This window comes from Gadus morhua, chromosome 20 (assembly GCF_902167405.1).
Source record: "Gadus morhua chromosome 20, gadMor3.0, whole genome shotgun sequence".
Taxonomy (NCBI): domain Eukaryota; kingdom Metazoa; phylum Chordata; class Actinopteri; order Gadiformes; family Gadidae; genus Gadus; species Gadus morhua.
The window spans coordinates 16,069,275-16,087,807 of NC_044067.1; the positions used below are offsets into that span (position 1 = coordinate 16,069,275).

Below are 18,533 nucleotides of genomic sequence, written 5' to 3' on the forward strand. Positions count from 1 at the left end.
CTGGAGAAACTTTAAAGTGAGATGGTGCTTTTGTAATCCGAGGTCTAGGGTTGTAGTAAGCTAGGTGGTAACGTTAAGGAGACTACTGTTGATTGGAAAAGACTAGAGAAATGATTAGAGATGGGAGGAGGCTAGGAGAGATGATTTATTTTGGAGGATGCTAGGAGAGAGGGCTTTGGTTGGAGGATGCTAGGCAAGGAGGCTAGGAGATGAGACTAGGAGAGATGAGTCGTGTGAGTTGGAGTAGGCATTGTGAGGTTCTTCTCTTATTTGATGTGCACACACCCACACAGCCACAAAGGGAAGCCATCTGCTGACATATCAAACTTGTCCATATGGGATTTGTCCTTATTAAACATATTTGTTTGGGAGGGGGGGGGGTTGGGTTTAGAGTGAGGCTATATCAGAGGTGTGAGATCTGCTGATGGGTGCTAAGGACACATTTTTACCCTGCTTTTTATATTCTACACCGGCAAAGCTAAATGACTCCTATTGATGTGTGTTTATGTAGTTGTGAGAGAAACAGCACAAGACTGTGAATTATTTATGTATTATTATTGCACATGTTTTCATTTTGGATGATGAAACATATGATGACAGAGATGGAAATCAATGTTTGTATTCATAAACAGTTTGTATTTATAAACATATCTGCACATGAAAGCAATTTCTAGGCAACAGGACAAGACTTTGGTATTGAATGCGCTCTGGTTTCCGTTTAACCTATCACATTTCAGCGGGCATTAGTTGCATGGGGCCAAAATCTCGGAATCCATCTGCAATCTTCTGACGATGATTAAGCCTGAAAAAATAAAATGTAAATCAATGACTAGCCCACAAAGTCTTTTGCCGGATAACCGTTGTCCGTTTTAAACTGAAAACCGAGAAGCATTGTGTTCTGTGGTCCCGAGAGGTAAATCATGGTCAGACGATGGCTGATGGTCCCCTCCCCTGAACACCCCTCTTTCAGTCTTTAATTTATGGCTCTCTTGCTCTATTCTCTCGAATGACAGTTGTATGGCTTTGCAAAGCCAGGCTCATTAAGTTAGGTTCTGTGTACTATTAGGGTACATGGCAAGGCGCCATACGTAACATTTCTAATCCAAATGAACATCAACATGCCCATGTACTGTGATTCAACAATGGCTAATGGAACAAGCAGAATGACAATACTAGTTTATAACCAACTGTATTTTGTATATTTTCTGTCAATCTGACACCAAACGAGGGTAGCATTACATTTCAGTGTGTGCGTTCACAAGGTATATAAACCAGACAAAATGAACTATGATGAGTTATTAATCAGCTGACTAGACTGAACCTGGGCCCTAAATTCATGATCCAGATTGACAAAATCAAAGAATCGGGCCGTGTTGACGGTATCGACGGAGTAGCTCAGTGTCTGGGCACCACATGATCAACTGTCTTCCAGTTGTTAATAGGGATGCCAACAGTTAACCGTTAACCGGCTAACCGCCGAGAATACTTTTGACTGGTTACGCATCGGTTTATCGGTTAATTTGCACAGACTCACTAAATAATATGTTGTTTTGTTAAGATTAAGTGCAGTTGTTGGCCTACTTAATTTAAAGCTCTTAAAAATCTGTTCCTTGTCCACATTCAATTGGATAATTCAAAAGCGTTTTGTTATGTGCTGCAAGTGATGTGCCAATTGCCAAATCGAAACGCTAAATAATGTTATTTTGCTGTTTAAATTAAATTTGTACTTTTAATAAAGCTCTTAAAAATCGATTCCTTTTCCGCATTAAAAGAAGTGCCGGAGTGGAGCACCAGTAATTTGACCACTATGCAGTTCCAAAATATTGTAATTCGTAGACCTAGGTAAATTTTTTTGCATATTAATTGATGAAATTCTATAGTTCATTTATTATTTATTTATTGACCTTTATTGTATCAGGTGGAATCATTGACAACACAATTCTCTTTTGCAACGATGACCTGACCAAAATGCGGCAATAAACTTCAGTGAAGACAACAGAAAATAAAATAAAAGGCAAGACATTTAGGCTACAACACAAAACATTAAAATGTCAGTACCTCTAAATGGGCAGCCCTTTGAAATGCGGCGACAAAGCTCATTGAGCCATATTCTTGTGTTGCACATCATTTTGTGTTTTTTTCTGAAAAATTAAACCCATTAACCGGTTGGTTACCGGTTAATGGGTTGACCGGTTGGTTGCCGGTTATTGGGTGTCGGCCTATCGAAAGCAAAATTAAACGAAACTGACATCCCTAGTTGTTAATTACCGATCAGCCAATCAGATGCCGGATGTTGAGCCATTGATGGACAATGCAGTACATGTACACACAAGCACCTAAGACGGCTGTTCATCGTACAATTACATCCATCTCATAGACGTTCTTTCTCATGAAACTCATGTTTAATTCATGTGGTTCCTTCTGACGATGGATCCACTACTTGCGATTGCTGTAATCACATATTATGCAAACCTTACTTGATCGATTCACTGCAGGTCAACCGGCAGTCCCATTAAAACCGGTATTCCCATTAAGATGCATGAGCTGAATAAATGATGCGAAAGATCAGCCAAGACCCCCTGTCTCATTTCCCTAACAAATGTATAGGGAGGCGGTTATAATGGGCTCTGCTGGGGCTCAGCACAGCTTCATAATGCAGACGTGTTGTCCGAAGGGACAGAAAGGCAGAAGGAGATAATTAAACATGCTAATGGGAATACCCATTAGGTAGTTTCTTATTCTGGGGCATTTTTTAGGCTCAACCCAGCAGTGTGCTTACCATAGTGGTAATACGCCTTGTGGTGACCCAGGTTTGATTTTCAACCTGAGGTCCAATGCTACAAGTTGTTCCATCTCACTTCTTCCATCGACTTTTCTGTTGGTCTTCACTATCCTGCTGTGACAGGCAGCAAAAGCCTTTTAAAGAAACCATAAGCATCGGGTTGCCTATTCTTCTTCTCCTCACCGTTGTTCCTTCTCTAGTCATGACCTTTCACAAGGTCACAGGCATGAATGAGGTTGTGGCAATAAGTGATGAAAGACAAATGGCCCCCTTTTGTAGACTGTACGATTATTATTTAACCATTTAGATGACCCTTGATCCAAGGTGACTTGCGGTATTTTTCATTGATGACAAGGTTCTGATTACGGTATCTTGCTGGATAAGGATACCTAGTGGTAGACATTGAAGGGTTTGAACCTAGAACAACCCGGGCACTTAACTGTCAGTGTTTCCCCTAATTTTTTTTATAGCAGTGGTGCTGTGAGTTGGTAACCGAGCTAGTGGGGTCTGGGGGCATGCCCCCCAGGAAGAAATTTTTGAAAAATAACCCTTTAAATGCTTACTTCTGGTGAGATTTCTTTGGGAAAAATGTACAGATGGAGCTTCTAAATATGACATAACCACCAACAGACTAGAGTCAAGGTATCTGCTGAGACCAGATCATTGTGCAAATGTGCCTTGAACTTGGCACATTTGCGGTTCAGCGGCGGTGCGCCTAATGCATATAGGGGAAACACTGACTATCCTACGCCTCCCGAGACGGGTCGAACAAAGCACAAAATGCCATTTTTGGATATGCAGTTCGTTTGGCGCGTCTTGGCCACCATGCCATCTTGCACCGAAGTTCCCTCTTGGGCACCTCATATTGGAGATCATTAGGATGGTGTTGTAGTAGGTTAAGATAAACATTTAAGACAAACAGGCGGGTGTGGAGGCAGGCGTAGAGGGAGCGATGGCAGAGCTTGTGGGCTGGAGTACAAATGAGTAACCGCTCTATTACCTCCCAAGCAGCAATAGTCATTTTCTTCCCAGGGGCTTTGTCCAATCACTGGAGCACACTTTATTACTGTGTGTGTGTGTGTGTGTGTGTGTGTGTGTGTGTGTGTGTGTGTGTGTGTGTGTGGGTGTTACCTTTCAGTCCTTGTCTCTCTCACCTCTGCAGCGCACTGGGAGTACTCCACCTGCAGTTTACTGGTGTGTTTCACTCTACGCTTGACGCAGTCTGTGTGTTTGTTCGTGTAGCCCCTCTGTTATCCTATGCCCCTCCTAAATGGCACTTGGGTTAAATAAATAAATCTCTACTTTCACCGCAGGGTTTTAAGACCCACAGACAGAGGGGTTTGGCGTGTGTGCTGGAGTGCACCTTGGTCACAACGTGCACTCACACTTGGTGCATTGTGTATGTGTGTGCGTTGGTGGCGGTGTTTGCGTTGGCACACATGTTGGTGTGTGTGTGTCTGCGGGGATGCATACTTTTGAGTGTATGCTGGCGTGACTTTGGGCTTGCTGCAGTTCCGTCGTACCCAGCTGTTATAATGACCCAGGAATAGGCAACAAAAGATCCTAACTATCGCAAATGCACATCTGGGCATGGGAGGGGAAGGAAGAGGGGGGAGGAGGGAGGACAGAACAAGAGAATGAGGGCGAAGGGGGAAGAGGAGGGAGGGAAGGGAGAGACAGAAGAGAAGGAATGGAGAGTTGGAGTGATGAGGAGTATGAGGGGAAAAGAAAAAGATGATGAGGGGGCAGAGAGAAAGAGGTGGAGGAGAGGGAAAGAGGTGGAGGAAAGAGGAGGAGGAGGAGGAGAGGGAAAGACGAGGAGGGGGAGGAGTAGAGAAAAAGAGGCAGTCCGTTGTAGAGGGCGGTCGTCCGTAATTGAACCATGCAGAGAGCGGAGGGGTTTGTGGGGGTGTGTGTGTGTGTGTGTGTGTGTGTGTGTGTGTGTGTGTGTGTGTGTGTGTGTGTGTGTGTGTGTCTGTGTGTTAGACCGGGGGGATGGTCCTGGCTTGTGTGCGTCAGGGCATGCAGAGGGGGTGGAAATCTGCCATATGGAAGAGGAGAAAGGATGAAAGAGGGAGGAGGAAGAGAGAAGAGGAGGATAGAGGAGGCGACTCAGTGGCCCATTCCGGCTCGCTCTCCTCTCCTCCTCCTCCTCCTTCTCAAGGGATGCTGACAACACTATTATGTGGATATATTCATCCTCTCAAGCCATCTCTGTCTCTTTTTCTTTCTCTCACTGTTTTTCTCTCACACTCTACCTCATCTGCCCTTACACCTTCATCCTGTTTATTCCCTTTTTTTGTCAATTTCTTTTTTTTCTCCTCCTCCCCCCCCCCCCCCCCCATCTGTCTTCTCGTCCTCTGCTGCAACCTTGGTTATCCAAAACTCCCCCCTCCCCCCCTTTCTCTCTCTCTCTGTCTCCTCCCCCACACCCCATTTGATCTCTGCATACAAACCCCAAGACCGCTTGGTGCGCACGGCCTCCTCGTCAAAGGGACTTGCTCCACTGCTCATTTCAGTGCCGGGGCCAAGGAGGAATCACAAGAGACGGTCGCTAGCGGAGATAGAATGAGAGCCCCGGGACCGTGAAACGAACCCCAGATACAAGGTTGTTCCTCAACAAAGGAACACGCATGAGGTCGTGTGTGTGTGTGTGTGTGTGTGTGTGTGTGTGTGTGTGTGTGTGTGTGTGTGTGTGTGTGTGTGTGTGTGTGTGTGTGTGTGTGTGTGTGTGTGTGTGTGTGTGTGTGTGTGTGTGTGTGTGTGTGTGTGTGTGCGTGCGCGCGTGTGTGTGTGCGTGCGCGCGTGTGCGTGCGCGCGTGTGCGTGCGCGCGTGTGCGTGCGCGCGCGCGTGCGCGGTCCTTCCAGTTTAGAGGCAGCCTGTTCCAGAGGAACGCGGGATGTTGCTCGACACTGATCTGTCATGACGGGGTCATGTGCCAAAGGGTAGGCGCGTCTATGAGGAAGAGGAGGTGCTGTTAGAATTCAAAGTCCAGGGGGTCCAAGGATAGCTCTGGAGGCGGTTGGGATTTTGGGGTGGAGGGGGTGGTGTTAATGCAAAGTGGACAAACCAAACGCTTACCCCAGGCAGTGTGCTTTAATGGAAGTGCTCGTGCATTCATTAGCGACCGTTGACAGCGACGCAGAGCTCGTCGGCTTGTCAGACAGGGGGACTATTTATGTCTGCGATGCGTTTAAGTGTTTCCGGAATGGTCTGCTTCCGGGCCGGAGATAAGCCAGTGTTGGTGGGCGTAGGTCAACCTGTTCCTCTGTCCAATCAGAACACAGTATATTCAATGCCTGGACAGGAAGTGTAGAGCCCTTCCTCCTTCCTCTAGAAAATAAAATGGCAGTCGATTGATGGAGGGCTTATTTTTGCATTGTCATCGGCTTTGTTATTATTGACCCAAGGCCCGCAGTTCTTTTTGTGAGATTTTCAGTTGGGTTGAAAAGTAAAGAAGTGGGTTTTGTACACTGTCCTACCATAGCCGATGATTAAAGCGGTGTTAAATATTTTATGACGGGGAGATCCGGCCACTTGAGTAAAAGTAGCTCTCAGGTGAGTGAGGGCCGGATGCTATTTATATAAAAAAACAATATAAAAGATGATAAATAAGGGTTTTGCCCATCGAGCTGTTGAGCGGAAGCAGTTGACTCTCTGTCAGCAGTAACAGCTAAGTGTTGTTTATGATGTAATGTCCTTTAGGCCTTTAGAAAAATGCAAACTAGGTATCTGGCAGGGTGCCATATTGGTTGAGTGGCAAGGAATAACTCACCAGCTTGGTCTCTCTCTCTCTCTCCCTCTCCCTCTTCCTCTTCCTCCTCCTGCCTTTCATCCCCTTCTCCGTGTCTGTGTATTGGTCAATCTCTGCGAAAATGTGTGATAAGATACAGCCATTTGTACCTGATTGCATGCTGCAGTAACATGTATGTGCTGTATATATGTGTGTGTCTTTGTATGTATGTTTTGCGTGTGTGACTTGCCATGGTGTTTAACATGACCTGCAGCTGGGGACTGCATGGCTGCCTGTCTACCACTCAGGCCTCACTGCCCCGGGGCCTTCTGCACCATCCTCCTCCTCCTCCTCATCCTCACTTCCCTTCATATCAACAGTGGAGGTTAGAGCCCACCGGGGGGCTGGCTGTTGATGTGCATAATTGTGTGCGTGTGGGTACGTCGTGTTTTATGAATGCAGGCTATTTATGCATGCATGTGATGATTGAAGATAGCCGGATATTCCTTTTTTTGCCTATGAGTCGATTACTTGAAGCCTATTATGCCACATCTTATCAGGGTACGAATCGTTAATGTTCACTGTTGGGATTTTAGGCACTGCCCCCTCAAGTGAACAACTGTGCAGTTGCACTTCCCATGTTTTCTTTCTGTTGGGTGGCGGTTGGGTGCCTCTCGTCCCAGAGCGTCGCGCGCTTGAGCCTGGGGTCACCCTGGATATCCACTCTTGTTTTCTGGTGTGTATCTTTTTGGTCCGATGTGGAGTACAGAAGGTCTTTTGATCGACACTACTTCTACCACAAAGTCCACATATGAGATGGAGGGTGGACCAGCCCACTAGTTGAATGAGGTGACTTTCGTAAGGCAGAACATGCAACCCATGACTCGCGTGGTGATACGTTATCTTTAAAAAATAAGTGCCCTCTTTTGTTTTTGTGATTTTCTAAGGGGGTGGCTTTCAACAGAATTGTTGAAGGTTACATTTGTGCCTTACTGTTATTATACTTTATTAGGTGAGTGCTGCAAGCAGCGCTCAACTATTGTTGTTCTTAGGCTTTTTATTATATTATATATTGTGAGTCTGAGGACTTTATTATATGATACCGTGCTTCAATCCACACGGAGTGTGGATTGGTATCATTTAATGAAGTCCTTAAACTCACAATAATACTTGCATGTTGAATATACGAGGGCCATCCAAGGCCCCCGTACACAGTAATGGAAGTATATGATTGCTTACTAGGTCTGGTGATTGCGAGGCAGGCCCATGGAAACGGAGAGGGCCAATTCACTCTTGGTTTGGCGCTGGATGTGAACGCATGTTTAATTCAGCTGTTTATTTAGTTTTGATGTGGTAATGATGCCTGCCAGGGACGCTGGTCCGCGTCTTGCAGGGGCTGTTTACTTTGACGTTCCCCCACCGAGAGACACCCACTGCAGTTGTTCATGAAACGCTAATCAAGTTCATACCAACACAGAAAAAAAAAGTACATCAATACGGCACACATTAGCCATGAAATAATGAACTCTGAAGCTATTTTGGTCTTGGATTGTATTTCTGATATAAGATAAAGTGGAGCAAAACAAACGGCTGTCCCTCGGCATTAGTATTTTTTTTTTACCAAAGCAATTAGTCGCACACTCAGGTGTTGGACTGGGAATCCACCTAATGAAGGAATAAGTAGTGGAACAACAGTGGAAGAACTTTACTTGCTTCCCTTTTTTGTATACTGTGTAATTATGAGCAATTTCTGCATAATAAAATGAAGCAAAAAACGTTTTCCCTGAAATAAAAACGTTAAGACTGTGAAATGTTATACTTTATGACTGAAATGTAAATGAGTGAAGTCAAGGATATCTTAGAGGGTCTCTAGTGATGGTCCCTGGTCGAATGTTCCACCCTTATCTTGAAACCCCCCTAAAAAACGTATGCTTGAATTAAACTCAAAACTACAGCCTCCCAAGTATTATGTCTGTGGGAAGCAACCTACTCACAGTACGCCCTACCCACGCACTTATAATCGATCTATTCCTGTGAGACCTTATACATGGCTTCTTTTTAAACAATAAATCAGTTGTAACCCCACCATTGCTACCCCTGCAACAGTGTGGTCTTATAGCATAGTGTGTTTGCGGTAAGCGTGTTAATGGGATGGATAAATGCTAAATGTCCACAGCCTAATCCGTAGGCATAGTAGAGCAAGATTCCTTTACCCCTACCAGCTCCTAATGACATACATCTGAATTCACTCTAAGTTGTTGGGGTAGAAGTGGCTACTAAAGCTAAATTATAGTAATTGACCACCCTGGCCTGCTGTCTGCAGCATACTGTAACCTCACAGTGTGATGAGAAACATGTTGGTTGTGACACACATGTAGAAGGTGAAAACACCGTCATCCCCCTCAGGAAGTTTGCTGATTTTCTCCCAGTGACACATGCAAGTTCAGAGGCTCGCCTCGAGCCCTTTCACCGACCACGTAAAGGTCACCTTCCATGCATCACTGTGTGTCTCAGCCGCCGAGGAGATGGTGATGAGGCAGTCATCCATGGAGCAGGACTGCCGACAAGTATGACACGTATGACTTGTATGACGCAGAGCGCTCATCAAGCAGATGACATGTGACACGTGACGTGTTGTAACACTGTCGTGGCATAAAAAGTGCAAAGCCCCCGATCAAATGCCGAAGGTTAATTCTGCCACGCTTGACATACAAGATGACATTAGTCAATTTGTGGACCTATTGTAAAACGGTCAATACTTTTCTTGTGGTTTCATTTGAAAATATGGGGCACATGGATTATGTTGCTGTGTTGTGGATGATGACACTGCAATGGTTACTTGAAGTTAACGTGATAATCGTCCATTTATACTTTCAAACATGGTCCAGTTGACCAGACCCCGTGCTTTATAGAGCACAGGGATTTCCAAATGGTCAAACTGGATGAAAACTGTTGGGGCACTCAATATTAGCGGTGTGGTTTTTTTTTTATAAGGGGCTTACAGCCATGGATATGACCTACGAAGTGATCTATTCCGATCCATGTACAAAAACCAACATCTGAATTGGAGTTGACGTAACAATGTTCCTAGGTGTCTAATTCAACACCAAACAACAGTCAAATTATGACTTGGGCTTGGCTGGAACAAAGTGGCTTCAAATTGATATCATGAATTTAATTTGAAGTATTTCACGCTGTTAATGTGGTGCTTTACCGCGGCTTACTTCGGCTGCTGGGACAATTTCATTTAAAGGTAATAGTTTCCTGCTTTCCGGTGCAGGAAACTAACTGTTTTATGGCAGGTTTTCACCAATGGTTCTCTCCTGTAATGGCTCACAGGCTCCTTCCCTAAAGTCTCGTCCGTCTTCTACCTTATATTGCCACCGCAAACATCTCAAAATGTCTTGGCTTTTATCCATAAATTGTCAATGACAAGTTTCAATTATTCAGACCTTGAACTACATTTAAGAAGTGCTTCGCAGTTTCAATCTCACAACACAAAAAATCAACACACTAAAAGGAAATGTATGCGTTTATGCAATATAAGAACTTCGTATAGAAGCTGGGCAGGAGTTGAAGCAAATGCCTTTTTAAAATACCAGGCTCCTGGAAAAGAAAAAAAGAGTTGAGCATCAGTTCGCTAATTTACTCTTCTAGGTCATTTCAAAGCCTAAGGGACCGGTTGGCACATCCATTGATTGTTTTCAACACGCACAACCAAGGTAGCTCACTACCGCCTGAAGCTAGCCCACCACTGTCTGAACCCAGCTAAACAAAGAGTGAACCTCACTCTGAACCTAGCCCAACAAGGTCTGAACTAGGGCTGCAGGATATATCGGCTATGTACGATATATCGATATAATTTCCAAGGGGATACAAGATTTGACAATATCGTTTATATCGATATGCGTTAAAATGGTCAGTTTCCCGCTCAAGCGTCTACAGCGCTTGCCTTGGAGACTGAGAGCGCGACCCCTCCCCCTCTCACTCTGTCTTTCCGAACGTGCCGTGTGCAAAGACGCCTCATTCCCGCCCCCGCCGCCCCCTCACAACACAACAAGCATGGATGATACCCGTGAAGAAAACGAGACGGCGGCGGGAGACGAAATTGTTTCAAAGAGGAGAAACAACGGCTCCATAATGTGGAAATAGTTTGGGTTTAAAAAAAAACAGATGAGCAGCAGCTGCAGGTCATCTGTAGAGTGTAGCAAAACCGTTGCGACTAAAAGTGGAAGCACGACAAATCTGTTCCACCATTTACAGCAGCGGCACAAAGTGCAGTATGAGGAATGCGTAAAACTCCGTGGCTGTGCTGCTGCATCACCGGCCGCGACAGTTTCTTAATTAATTAAAATATACGAAACAAGCGAAATGAAACCAAACATGTTCCCAAATGGAACGGAGAAGGGAGGGGGCGGGGGATTAAAGTTACGGCGCACTGAAACCCTCACCGTAGTACGCAGGACAATGCGACGAAGCCAATGCTCTTAATGGTAGCTAATGTGTGTAACCTACAGCTTTATATTGTTTTGCATAGGTGATTATTTTGTGAAGAAGGTGAAAAACGTCCCTTTTTTTAACATGTTCATTCAATTCTGTTGAAAATAACGATACAAAATCACATGTTGCAGTCATATGGACCTATGTTTTAATAAAAGTGCTTGCAACATCTCACATGTGGCTTTTGACTTGCATAAAAAACATCTAACCCACTCTATAGAAAATAGAGATATATATCGTATATCGCCATTCAGCCAAAAAATATCGGGATATCATATTTTGCCCATATCGTGCAGCCCTAGTCTGAACCTAGCTAAACAAAGTGAACCTCACTCTGAACCTAGCCAAACAACGTCTGAACCTAGCTAAATAAAGTGAACCTCACTCTGAACCTAGCCCAACAAGGTCTGAACCTAGCCAACGCTGAAATGGTAAATTGACTGCATTTATAGTGTTGTTCAGACCTTTGGCCAGTCAAAGCGCTTTACAATGATTACCTCACAATCACACACTGACGGTGTTGTCAAGCATGCAAGGCAACAGCCAGAAGCAATTTCAAGCACTTGGGTAGGAGGAGTCAGCATAGAACCAGCAACCCTCCAGTTGTCAGACAACCTGGAGAGAGAACAGAAAGGTTGAACAGGATTTCTCACACCTACGGGGGCCCTGAAGTGTTGATCCCCAGTCGGAAAAACTGCAAACACCGCTTTGCAAATCTGAGAAACAGTAGCACAAATATCGGGAAAACTTCAACACAAATCCCAACTGTGAAAAAGAGTATCCTTGACGCGCAATGTTTTTGGTAAAAAGCATATTTACTTAAAACCAACATTAGCACAACAGTCGAAGTCACTCGCACAACTCAAGCCTCCCTCCAGTCTAGAACTCTGGCCCTCTTAAGGTGCACCAGAATGGGTGTGGCTCAATTAACCTATGAGCCACATCTGCAGACTATTACAGGGCTAACAGCCGGACAGACACACCAACACAACTGAAAATGCCTCAACACAAATGCAAAAGCCACATCACAACGGAAGTTAGTTATTATTATATACTCATTCAGTATAGAATGTGGATAGCCAAAGCCTTTATGATAAGTCATCCTTGACTTATTTATCATAAGGCTTTAGCAAAGTGTGGAGTGTGGCAAACACCTAGGTGTCTGCCACACTCCACCCAGATGGCTTTTCTGTGCTCCTCAGAACAGAGGACGGGGGGTAGTGATGTTGAAGCCGGTTTATTTTAAAGTTTGTTATGACGCATGGCCTGATGCTCCATGTTGTCAATCAGGAGAGCTCTCTCTGTGGGCGTGAGGCGATGCCTGGTTTAACCTATGCACACTGATTACCAAATGTGCAACAGGTGTGGAGCCTCACCCAGCCCCAGAGTCCAATCAGACTCGCCCATGTGAGGCTGCTTTAACCAGCCTCCACCCACACCCACTCCCACAGCTACATTCACCTGTGCTAGGCTTATCGGGATCATACAAGTTATGTTATTGCAACGTGTGAGGCAGAATGCTGTCTCCGTGACCATGTTGATTCCACGAAAAGAACAGTACATTGCAATCGGGAATGCAACCTCTCAAACAGGCAATCCCTTTTCTCTTCCACATGTCTAGGCAATAGTACACTGCGTGCAATAATAGTTGGCCCATTTAATAGTCAACATGCAACGACGCTCCGTTCCGTTGCGTTGTGGCTTTTGTATTTGCGTTGTAGCATTTGCAGTTTGCTGTGGCTTTTGTGTTTTGTGTTGCTTATGTTTTTCTATTTTGCAATTTCATTTCAATTTTCATTCATTTGAAGCAGGTATACTGTTATAAATAATATTGATAAATCATGATTTATCTGAGATATTGTTCTCGTGATACCAGTTATACAGAAACGTCCGTACATAATCTCCTATTTGAATATTATCTCCTTTCTTCTTTTTCAGGAAATACAGCTAGGGAAACACAGAAATCAGTGCAGACTCAGTAAGTACAAGTCTATTGTAGTGCCATTCTACGACACCTTCAGACACGCAGACTGTGACGCCTACAAAAAGGATTCAGGATGAATTATTATTTACCTTCCATTGCCCTGCCAGAGATCAGATAATGAATACGTGCTCATAGCCGGCTGCTTATTTAAATATTAATTTCCCTCTGCTCGCTTACGTCCAGCCAATGGGAGCGTGTTTTTGACAGACGGTTTGATTTATGAGGATGCGGTGGCCACATGGTTTAGAGGGAAGCTGTTTGAACCCGGAGACAAATTGCATAATAAAAAATAAAAAAATCAATGCACATGCATGTGTGTGTGTTGGCGCACACATTTCTGTGTGTGGGTAGTTCCCGTGTTGTGCGTTTGTGAGGGAACAGGTGTGTAGATTAATGTGTATTAGTGATTGCAGCTGTGCATCGTAGCTCCCCCCTCCCTCTGGGTCAGGTGACCTGTGTCAACGCAGCCATCATAAACTCCTCTTCAGGACGTTGTGATTGATGGCTCCGTGTCAGTTATGTCCTCTGCCATCACCGCTCCGGTTATTTCATGATGGATTGGTTTTCTGTATCATTCAAAAACATCAGATTGGTGGGGGTGGGGCCTAGGGTCTCACTGTCCCCCTGATTGGCTGGAAGTTCTGTGTCTTTTCGGCAACTTTGAGGAAAGTGTTGTCGCTAATTCCAATGCTGTCTGGCAGAGGAGGAACAGGATGTTCTGTCAGCCGACCTCTGACCTCTCTGAGTGAAGCGATCTACTACAATCCTTGGCCTTTATTCTCTCGTGTGTGTGTGTGTGTGTGTGTGTGTGTGTGTGTGTGTGTGTGTGTGTGTGTGTGTGTGTGTGTGTGTGTGTGTGTGTGTGTGTGTGTGTGTGTGTGTGTGTGTCCTTGTCTGACTTGGAGGTCGCAACAGGATTGTTTTATTCATGATTCACTTTGGGGAGTTGCATGCACGTACAATGCACTCTCTCTCTCCACCCTCTCCCATTCACAACCCCTCCATCTATAGATTTCAGCCAGTAAAACATGGCCTTTCCTGGGTCAGCTCAGAAGAGGAGCAGTTACTCCTTAATGAGCCATGTCTCTGCAGCTTCAACCTTTGTGTACGTCATTGTGGGGAGGTGCAAATCCTAACTGAATACCACACGCATAAAGGCTTTAACACGTGGGGTAATAAGGGCTAATGTACGCACATTCAGCAGTGGCCTGTCCCTTTAATGCATTGACATGGCTACTGTTGACCTTGTTTGACCTAATTCGTGGTGCTTCCAGTGTATATGGGCTATCATCACACACACACACACACACACACACACACACACACACACACACACACACACACACACACACACACACACACACACACACACACACGTCTTTTCTTGCGACACCCCAGCGATTATAGTGGCCTCTCTACAGTGATTGTAATCTCGCATTCCTTACCTATTATGGAGCGTGGGACCTTTAGGTTTGAGGGATGTTGTGGCTGGACCACCTCTGATTACTTAATATTCATCAGCGTTGCTCAGTTAACGCTGGCTGATGTTTGGTTGAAACTCATTTGCCACGTTGTTAATTAAAGATGAGATTTAATTTGTTATAATCAGACTGAGTAAGCTCAGAGCAGTGGACGTTCAAACAAAAGCATTCATTTGTTGTTTTAATATACAATTTTTTTTTTAAAGAAAATCTGCATGGCTGAAATAAACAAAACCATAAAGAATATGATATTTAAATAGCCTCTGGGCAATACTGATTAAAGAATCAATTGGAATCTATTTTAAGGAATTTTAGGAATCTATTGCCAACCATCTAGTGTGGATGTGTGTAGTTTGGAAGCGTGTATCATTTTCATGTTTCCATGGTGCTAACAGATCCATCACTTTGTGGCATAAATGAAAATCTTGCATGTTTATTTCCGCTGCTGGCTGAGGACATGCTGCGCGTTTACTTAATTGATATTAATTGATTTAATTATCAGTGTGTTTTCACCCAAAGCATTCCCCACGGTCTGATTTTAATTCGGATTGATCGGCTGTCCTTTTGTCGCGACCCTCCTTCCGCCTCAGGCCGTAGAATATAATTTGGCGATGGTTGCTAAGAAGGGTTGACAACAAGCGAAACACGTGTTGCCACGGTGACACTGCTGTTCTCGATTTGAGCAGAAGCTTGGATGGCCTTTTTGATGATGAAGATAAACATGTTAGAGATTATTAAAACAAAGCAAAATTTGATGAGGTTATTGGTTATGATGACGTGGTGATTCGTGATGATGATGCTTCTTGTCATGGTGATGATAATTGTTGTCATGCGGGTGGTGATGATGATTATTGTGGTGAGGATGATGAAGATGATTGTGGGAATCATCAAAAATATGTGTGTCGAAGCAGATGCAGACAAAAAATACCCATTACATATGGGCTCAGCTGTTGCTTTGTCAACATTTATGTCATCATTGTCGACTTCTTTCCACCAACGACTTAGCTTCCTGGATGTGCTTCTCTGGCCTGTTGCGGTCCGTTGGGTTGACCCACATTCACATGTGAATCATACATGCAAACCCTGAATCACTCTATACCAATTCATTGGGGAATACTGGACAACCCGTGCTGAGGGGGTTCTTCTGCCCGTGTGTGGATGGATGAAAGGAGGAGTGTGTGTGTGTTCTCCTTGTCTGAGGTTGTAGTGAGGTCTAAGTCTGGAGCCCTTTATTACCGCAGCAGTGTAAGAGATTCACCGGCCCGTCTCCATTCTCGAAGATTAGGAGGAAGCCTGTCTCCTGGATGAGACGGAGGGAGAGACAGTGAGGGAGAGAGGCGGTGAGGGAGATAGAGGAAACAGAAAGGAAAGGAGAAGCACTGCATCAGGAATATATCTAACGTCATACAAACGTGTACAACTGCGTAGACACGCACATACACATGTTGTTACTTACTTGCAGACACACATTCTTACAAATGTGCATAGACTTGCACGTATTTGCATGCTTAGAAATAGTCACACACTCGCACACGTATTACATTTCGACCAGTCCCTCTTGCCATTCATCGGTTGCCTATGGTTTCTCTTTTTGTTTAGTTTTTTATCCATCAAACATCCCTTCTTCATTCCGCTCCACCCGAGTTATACTTCTCACTCCATGTAAGAACAAATGTTGTTTCCTTCTCTCACTGCATCATTCTCTCTGTGTCTCTGTGTCTGTCCCTCTCTCTCTCTTGCTCTCTCGGTCTCCTAGGTCTTTTTAGCACTTGGAGCTAGCTTAAGACCAAACTCCCTCCACATGTTTCTCATTCATCTCTCGCCTCCCTTTTTATTTGGATGTTATGACAAACCCTTCTGCAGACGGCGTTTCCATAGCCGCGTGGAACAACATGACATCACTACTTTATGAGCGGGAGGAGGTGTTGTTAAAACGCATGTCAGAGCATGCCAGCAAGCTATGATGTCACGGGTGGGCGGGGCTGCTGGTTGACCGGCGAGGGAGCGGTGGTGGCGTGGGGAGTGGTGTTAAGGGTTTATGAATGGAAGAACTTTAAGGGAGTGAAAGGGGTCTCTTACCACAGCCACCCCACAACACGACTCCCCGTGCTCCAACTGGCAACACCGTAGTCGTCCTTGAGCTGCACAGCTACTGCATGGCCTAATAAAGCACAGCTTCTAACACTGGCACTTTAACACCAGTACTGCTTCCTCCAGCACGACCAAATCCAGCACGCACGTGGTGCATGAATATTATAAAGAAATTCCCTTCCATATGAATTATCATGACTGACTTCTTCGACATTCACGTTCCTAATCAGGCATTCTAAAAATACATCTTATTGTCTTACAATGACCAGAAGTGTATAGATGCGTTCTATCCAATCAACCGTGACCGTCTATGTTGAACTCGTTCTTACCCCTCAGCTCAGTGCCATCAGCCTGCTGTCTAATTATTTTGTTTTTGCCAACAACTTTGCAAAGGCCACTAAGGTACGAAGAAGCAAATCCATGCAACTAATGAATGTAGATGTAGTTTTAGACCATTCCATTTCTTGTTTTGCCCTTCGCTGTGGCTATAATATCACTACTTTCAAGAGAGATTGCTGTACGTTTTCCTTGGCTGGCTGATTAAACATTGCATGTTTGATAAAATTACCACCATCGACTAGTCATTCAATCCACTGCTTACTAAATGATCCTCCACACGGCGGCCAGTCAGAAGTGATCCCTTTCTCTCACAAAGAGCACAGAAGACTCGCTACGATTGGCGGTTCTGCGCGACAGGCAGATCGACAGCAAAGCCAGAGAAAGGACACGACAATCAATATCCAATTTTAAGTCCTCATGCAATCAATGTTGGAGTAACAACTCGTGGGCTCTCCGGCGTTGACCATGTGACCACGTCAGGCCTCAGTGTGATTGGGCTGCTGGGTTGGGCTTCAGAGTTCATATTTACCGCAAGCGTCTTCTGCTGCTGTGCTGTTTTCCTGACTGAATGAGGCTGTTAAAAGGATGGGATTACCTTGGGCAAAACCACGACTTCCTCACAATGGTTGTTAAATTATAAATTGTATCCACTTCACCATTGAGAGACTGAGAAATTCACATTTTTAAATGCCCAAAAAAACAATTATACCATAGAACTAATTAAATACTTCAATATTTATGGTGATATTTTTTAATGTGAGCTCAATGTCACCCTGTGGCAGTGTTATTGCACAAAAAATGAAAAAGTTATTTTAGTTTTCCCAAGAGGGAAAAGATTTCCTCCTCTGTATCTGAAATCCCTGAGATAGATCTCTTGGATGCTGTCTCCAGGAAATGTTTATTCATTCTGTATTAAATCTTTTTACTAGTTATTTTTATAAAATCGATTGAAACCAATGCTTTTCGCAGCTAGCTACACTTTAGGTTTAGTTGATCCAGTTCTAATTAAATTACCACTCATTCTGAATGTAATTCTGTTGATTTATGGTTTCATAACTTAGGAGTGGGTACATCCTTATTACAGTTTACTTACATTACATAAATACACATTACCTACATATACATTCTTTTCACAAACCATCTCACACAATGGAGTGATTGTTTACAAGTAGCAGACATGCTTGTAGACAGATGTTTGCTACATTATCTTTTCCTCAAAATAATGGGAATACATTTGTAAAGGAACTGATGATTTCTATTGCTTAAGTCTCGAAGCACCCCGCTACGCAAAGACAAGAAATATACAAGGCGAAGAGGGACAGCTTTCGTGGGTTATAAGAACACAGCAGTCATTCAGAACAAACACTAGATTGGAACCAGATTTGGACTTGCGGTGTGTTTGGGTTTTTGATTTCATCCGATTCGGGTCAAAACTCTGCCTGGCCGAGTGTTTGCCAGTGTGGATGTTAGAGTAAGCTTACCTCCCACGACCACCACCACCACCACACCATCTGGTCTGGGATGTTACCCATTGCTCTGGTATTCAGCTAGCCTTTAGCAGGTAAAACATTGTTCCAAACCTAATGGTCTGGTATTCAGCTTGCCATGAACTGATAAAACGT

At 44.3% G+C, this 18,533-nt stretch overlaps 1 protein-coding gene across 4 annotated transcripts in view; it reads left to right on the forward strand.

Annotated features, from left to right (window-relative positions):
- adarb1b (adenosine deaminase RNA specific B1b) overlaps window positions 1-18,533 on the forward strand; it is a 113,555-nt gene that overhangs the window by 18,085 nt on the left and 76,937 nt on the right. For 2 of the 4 annotated variants that reach the window (XM_030343230.1, XM_030343232.1), the window contains exon 2: window positions 12,955-12,994. The exons of the other annotated variants lie outside the window; for them this stretch is intronic. The gene's annotated coding sequence lies outside the window, so the exon portion shown is untranslated. The remainder of the gene's footprint in view (window positions 1-12,954; window positions 12,995-18,533) is intronic. 4 annotated transcript variants of the gene reach the window in all.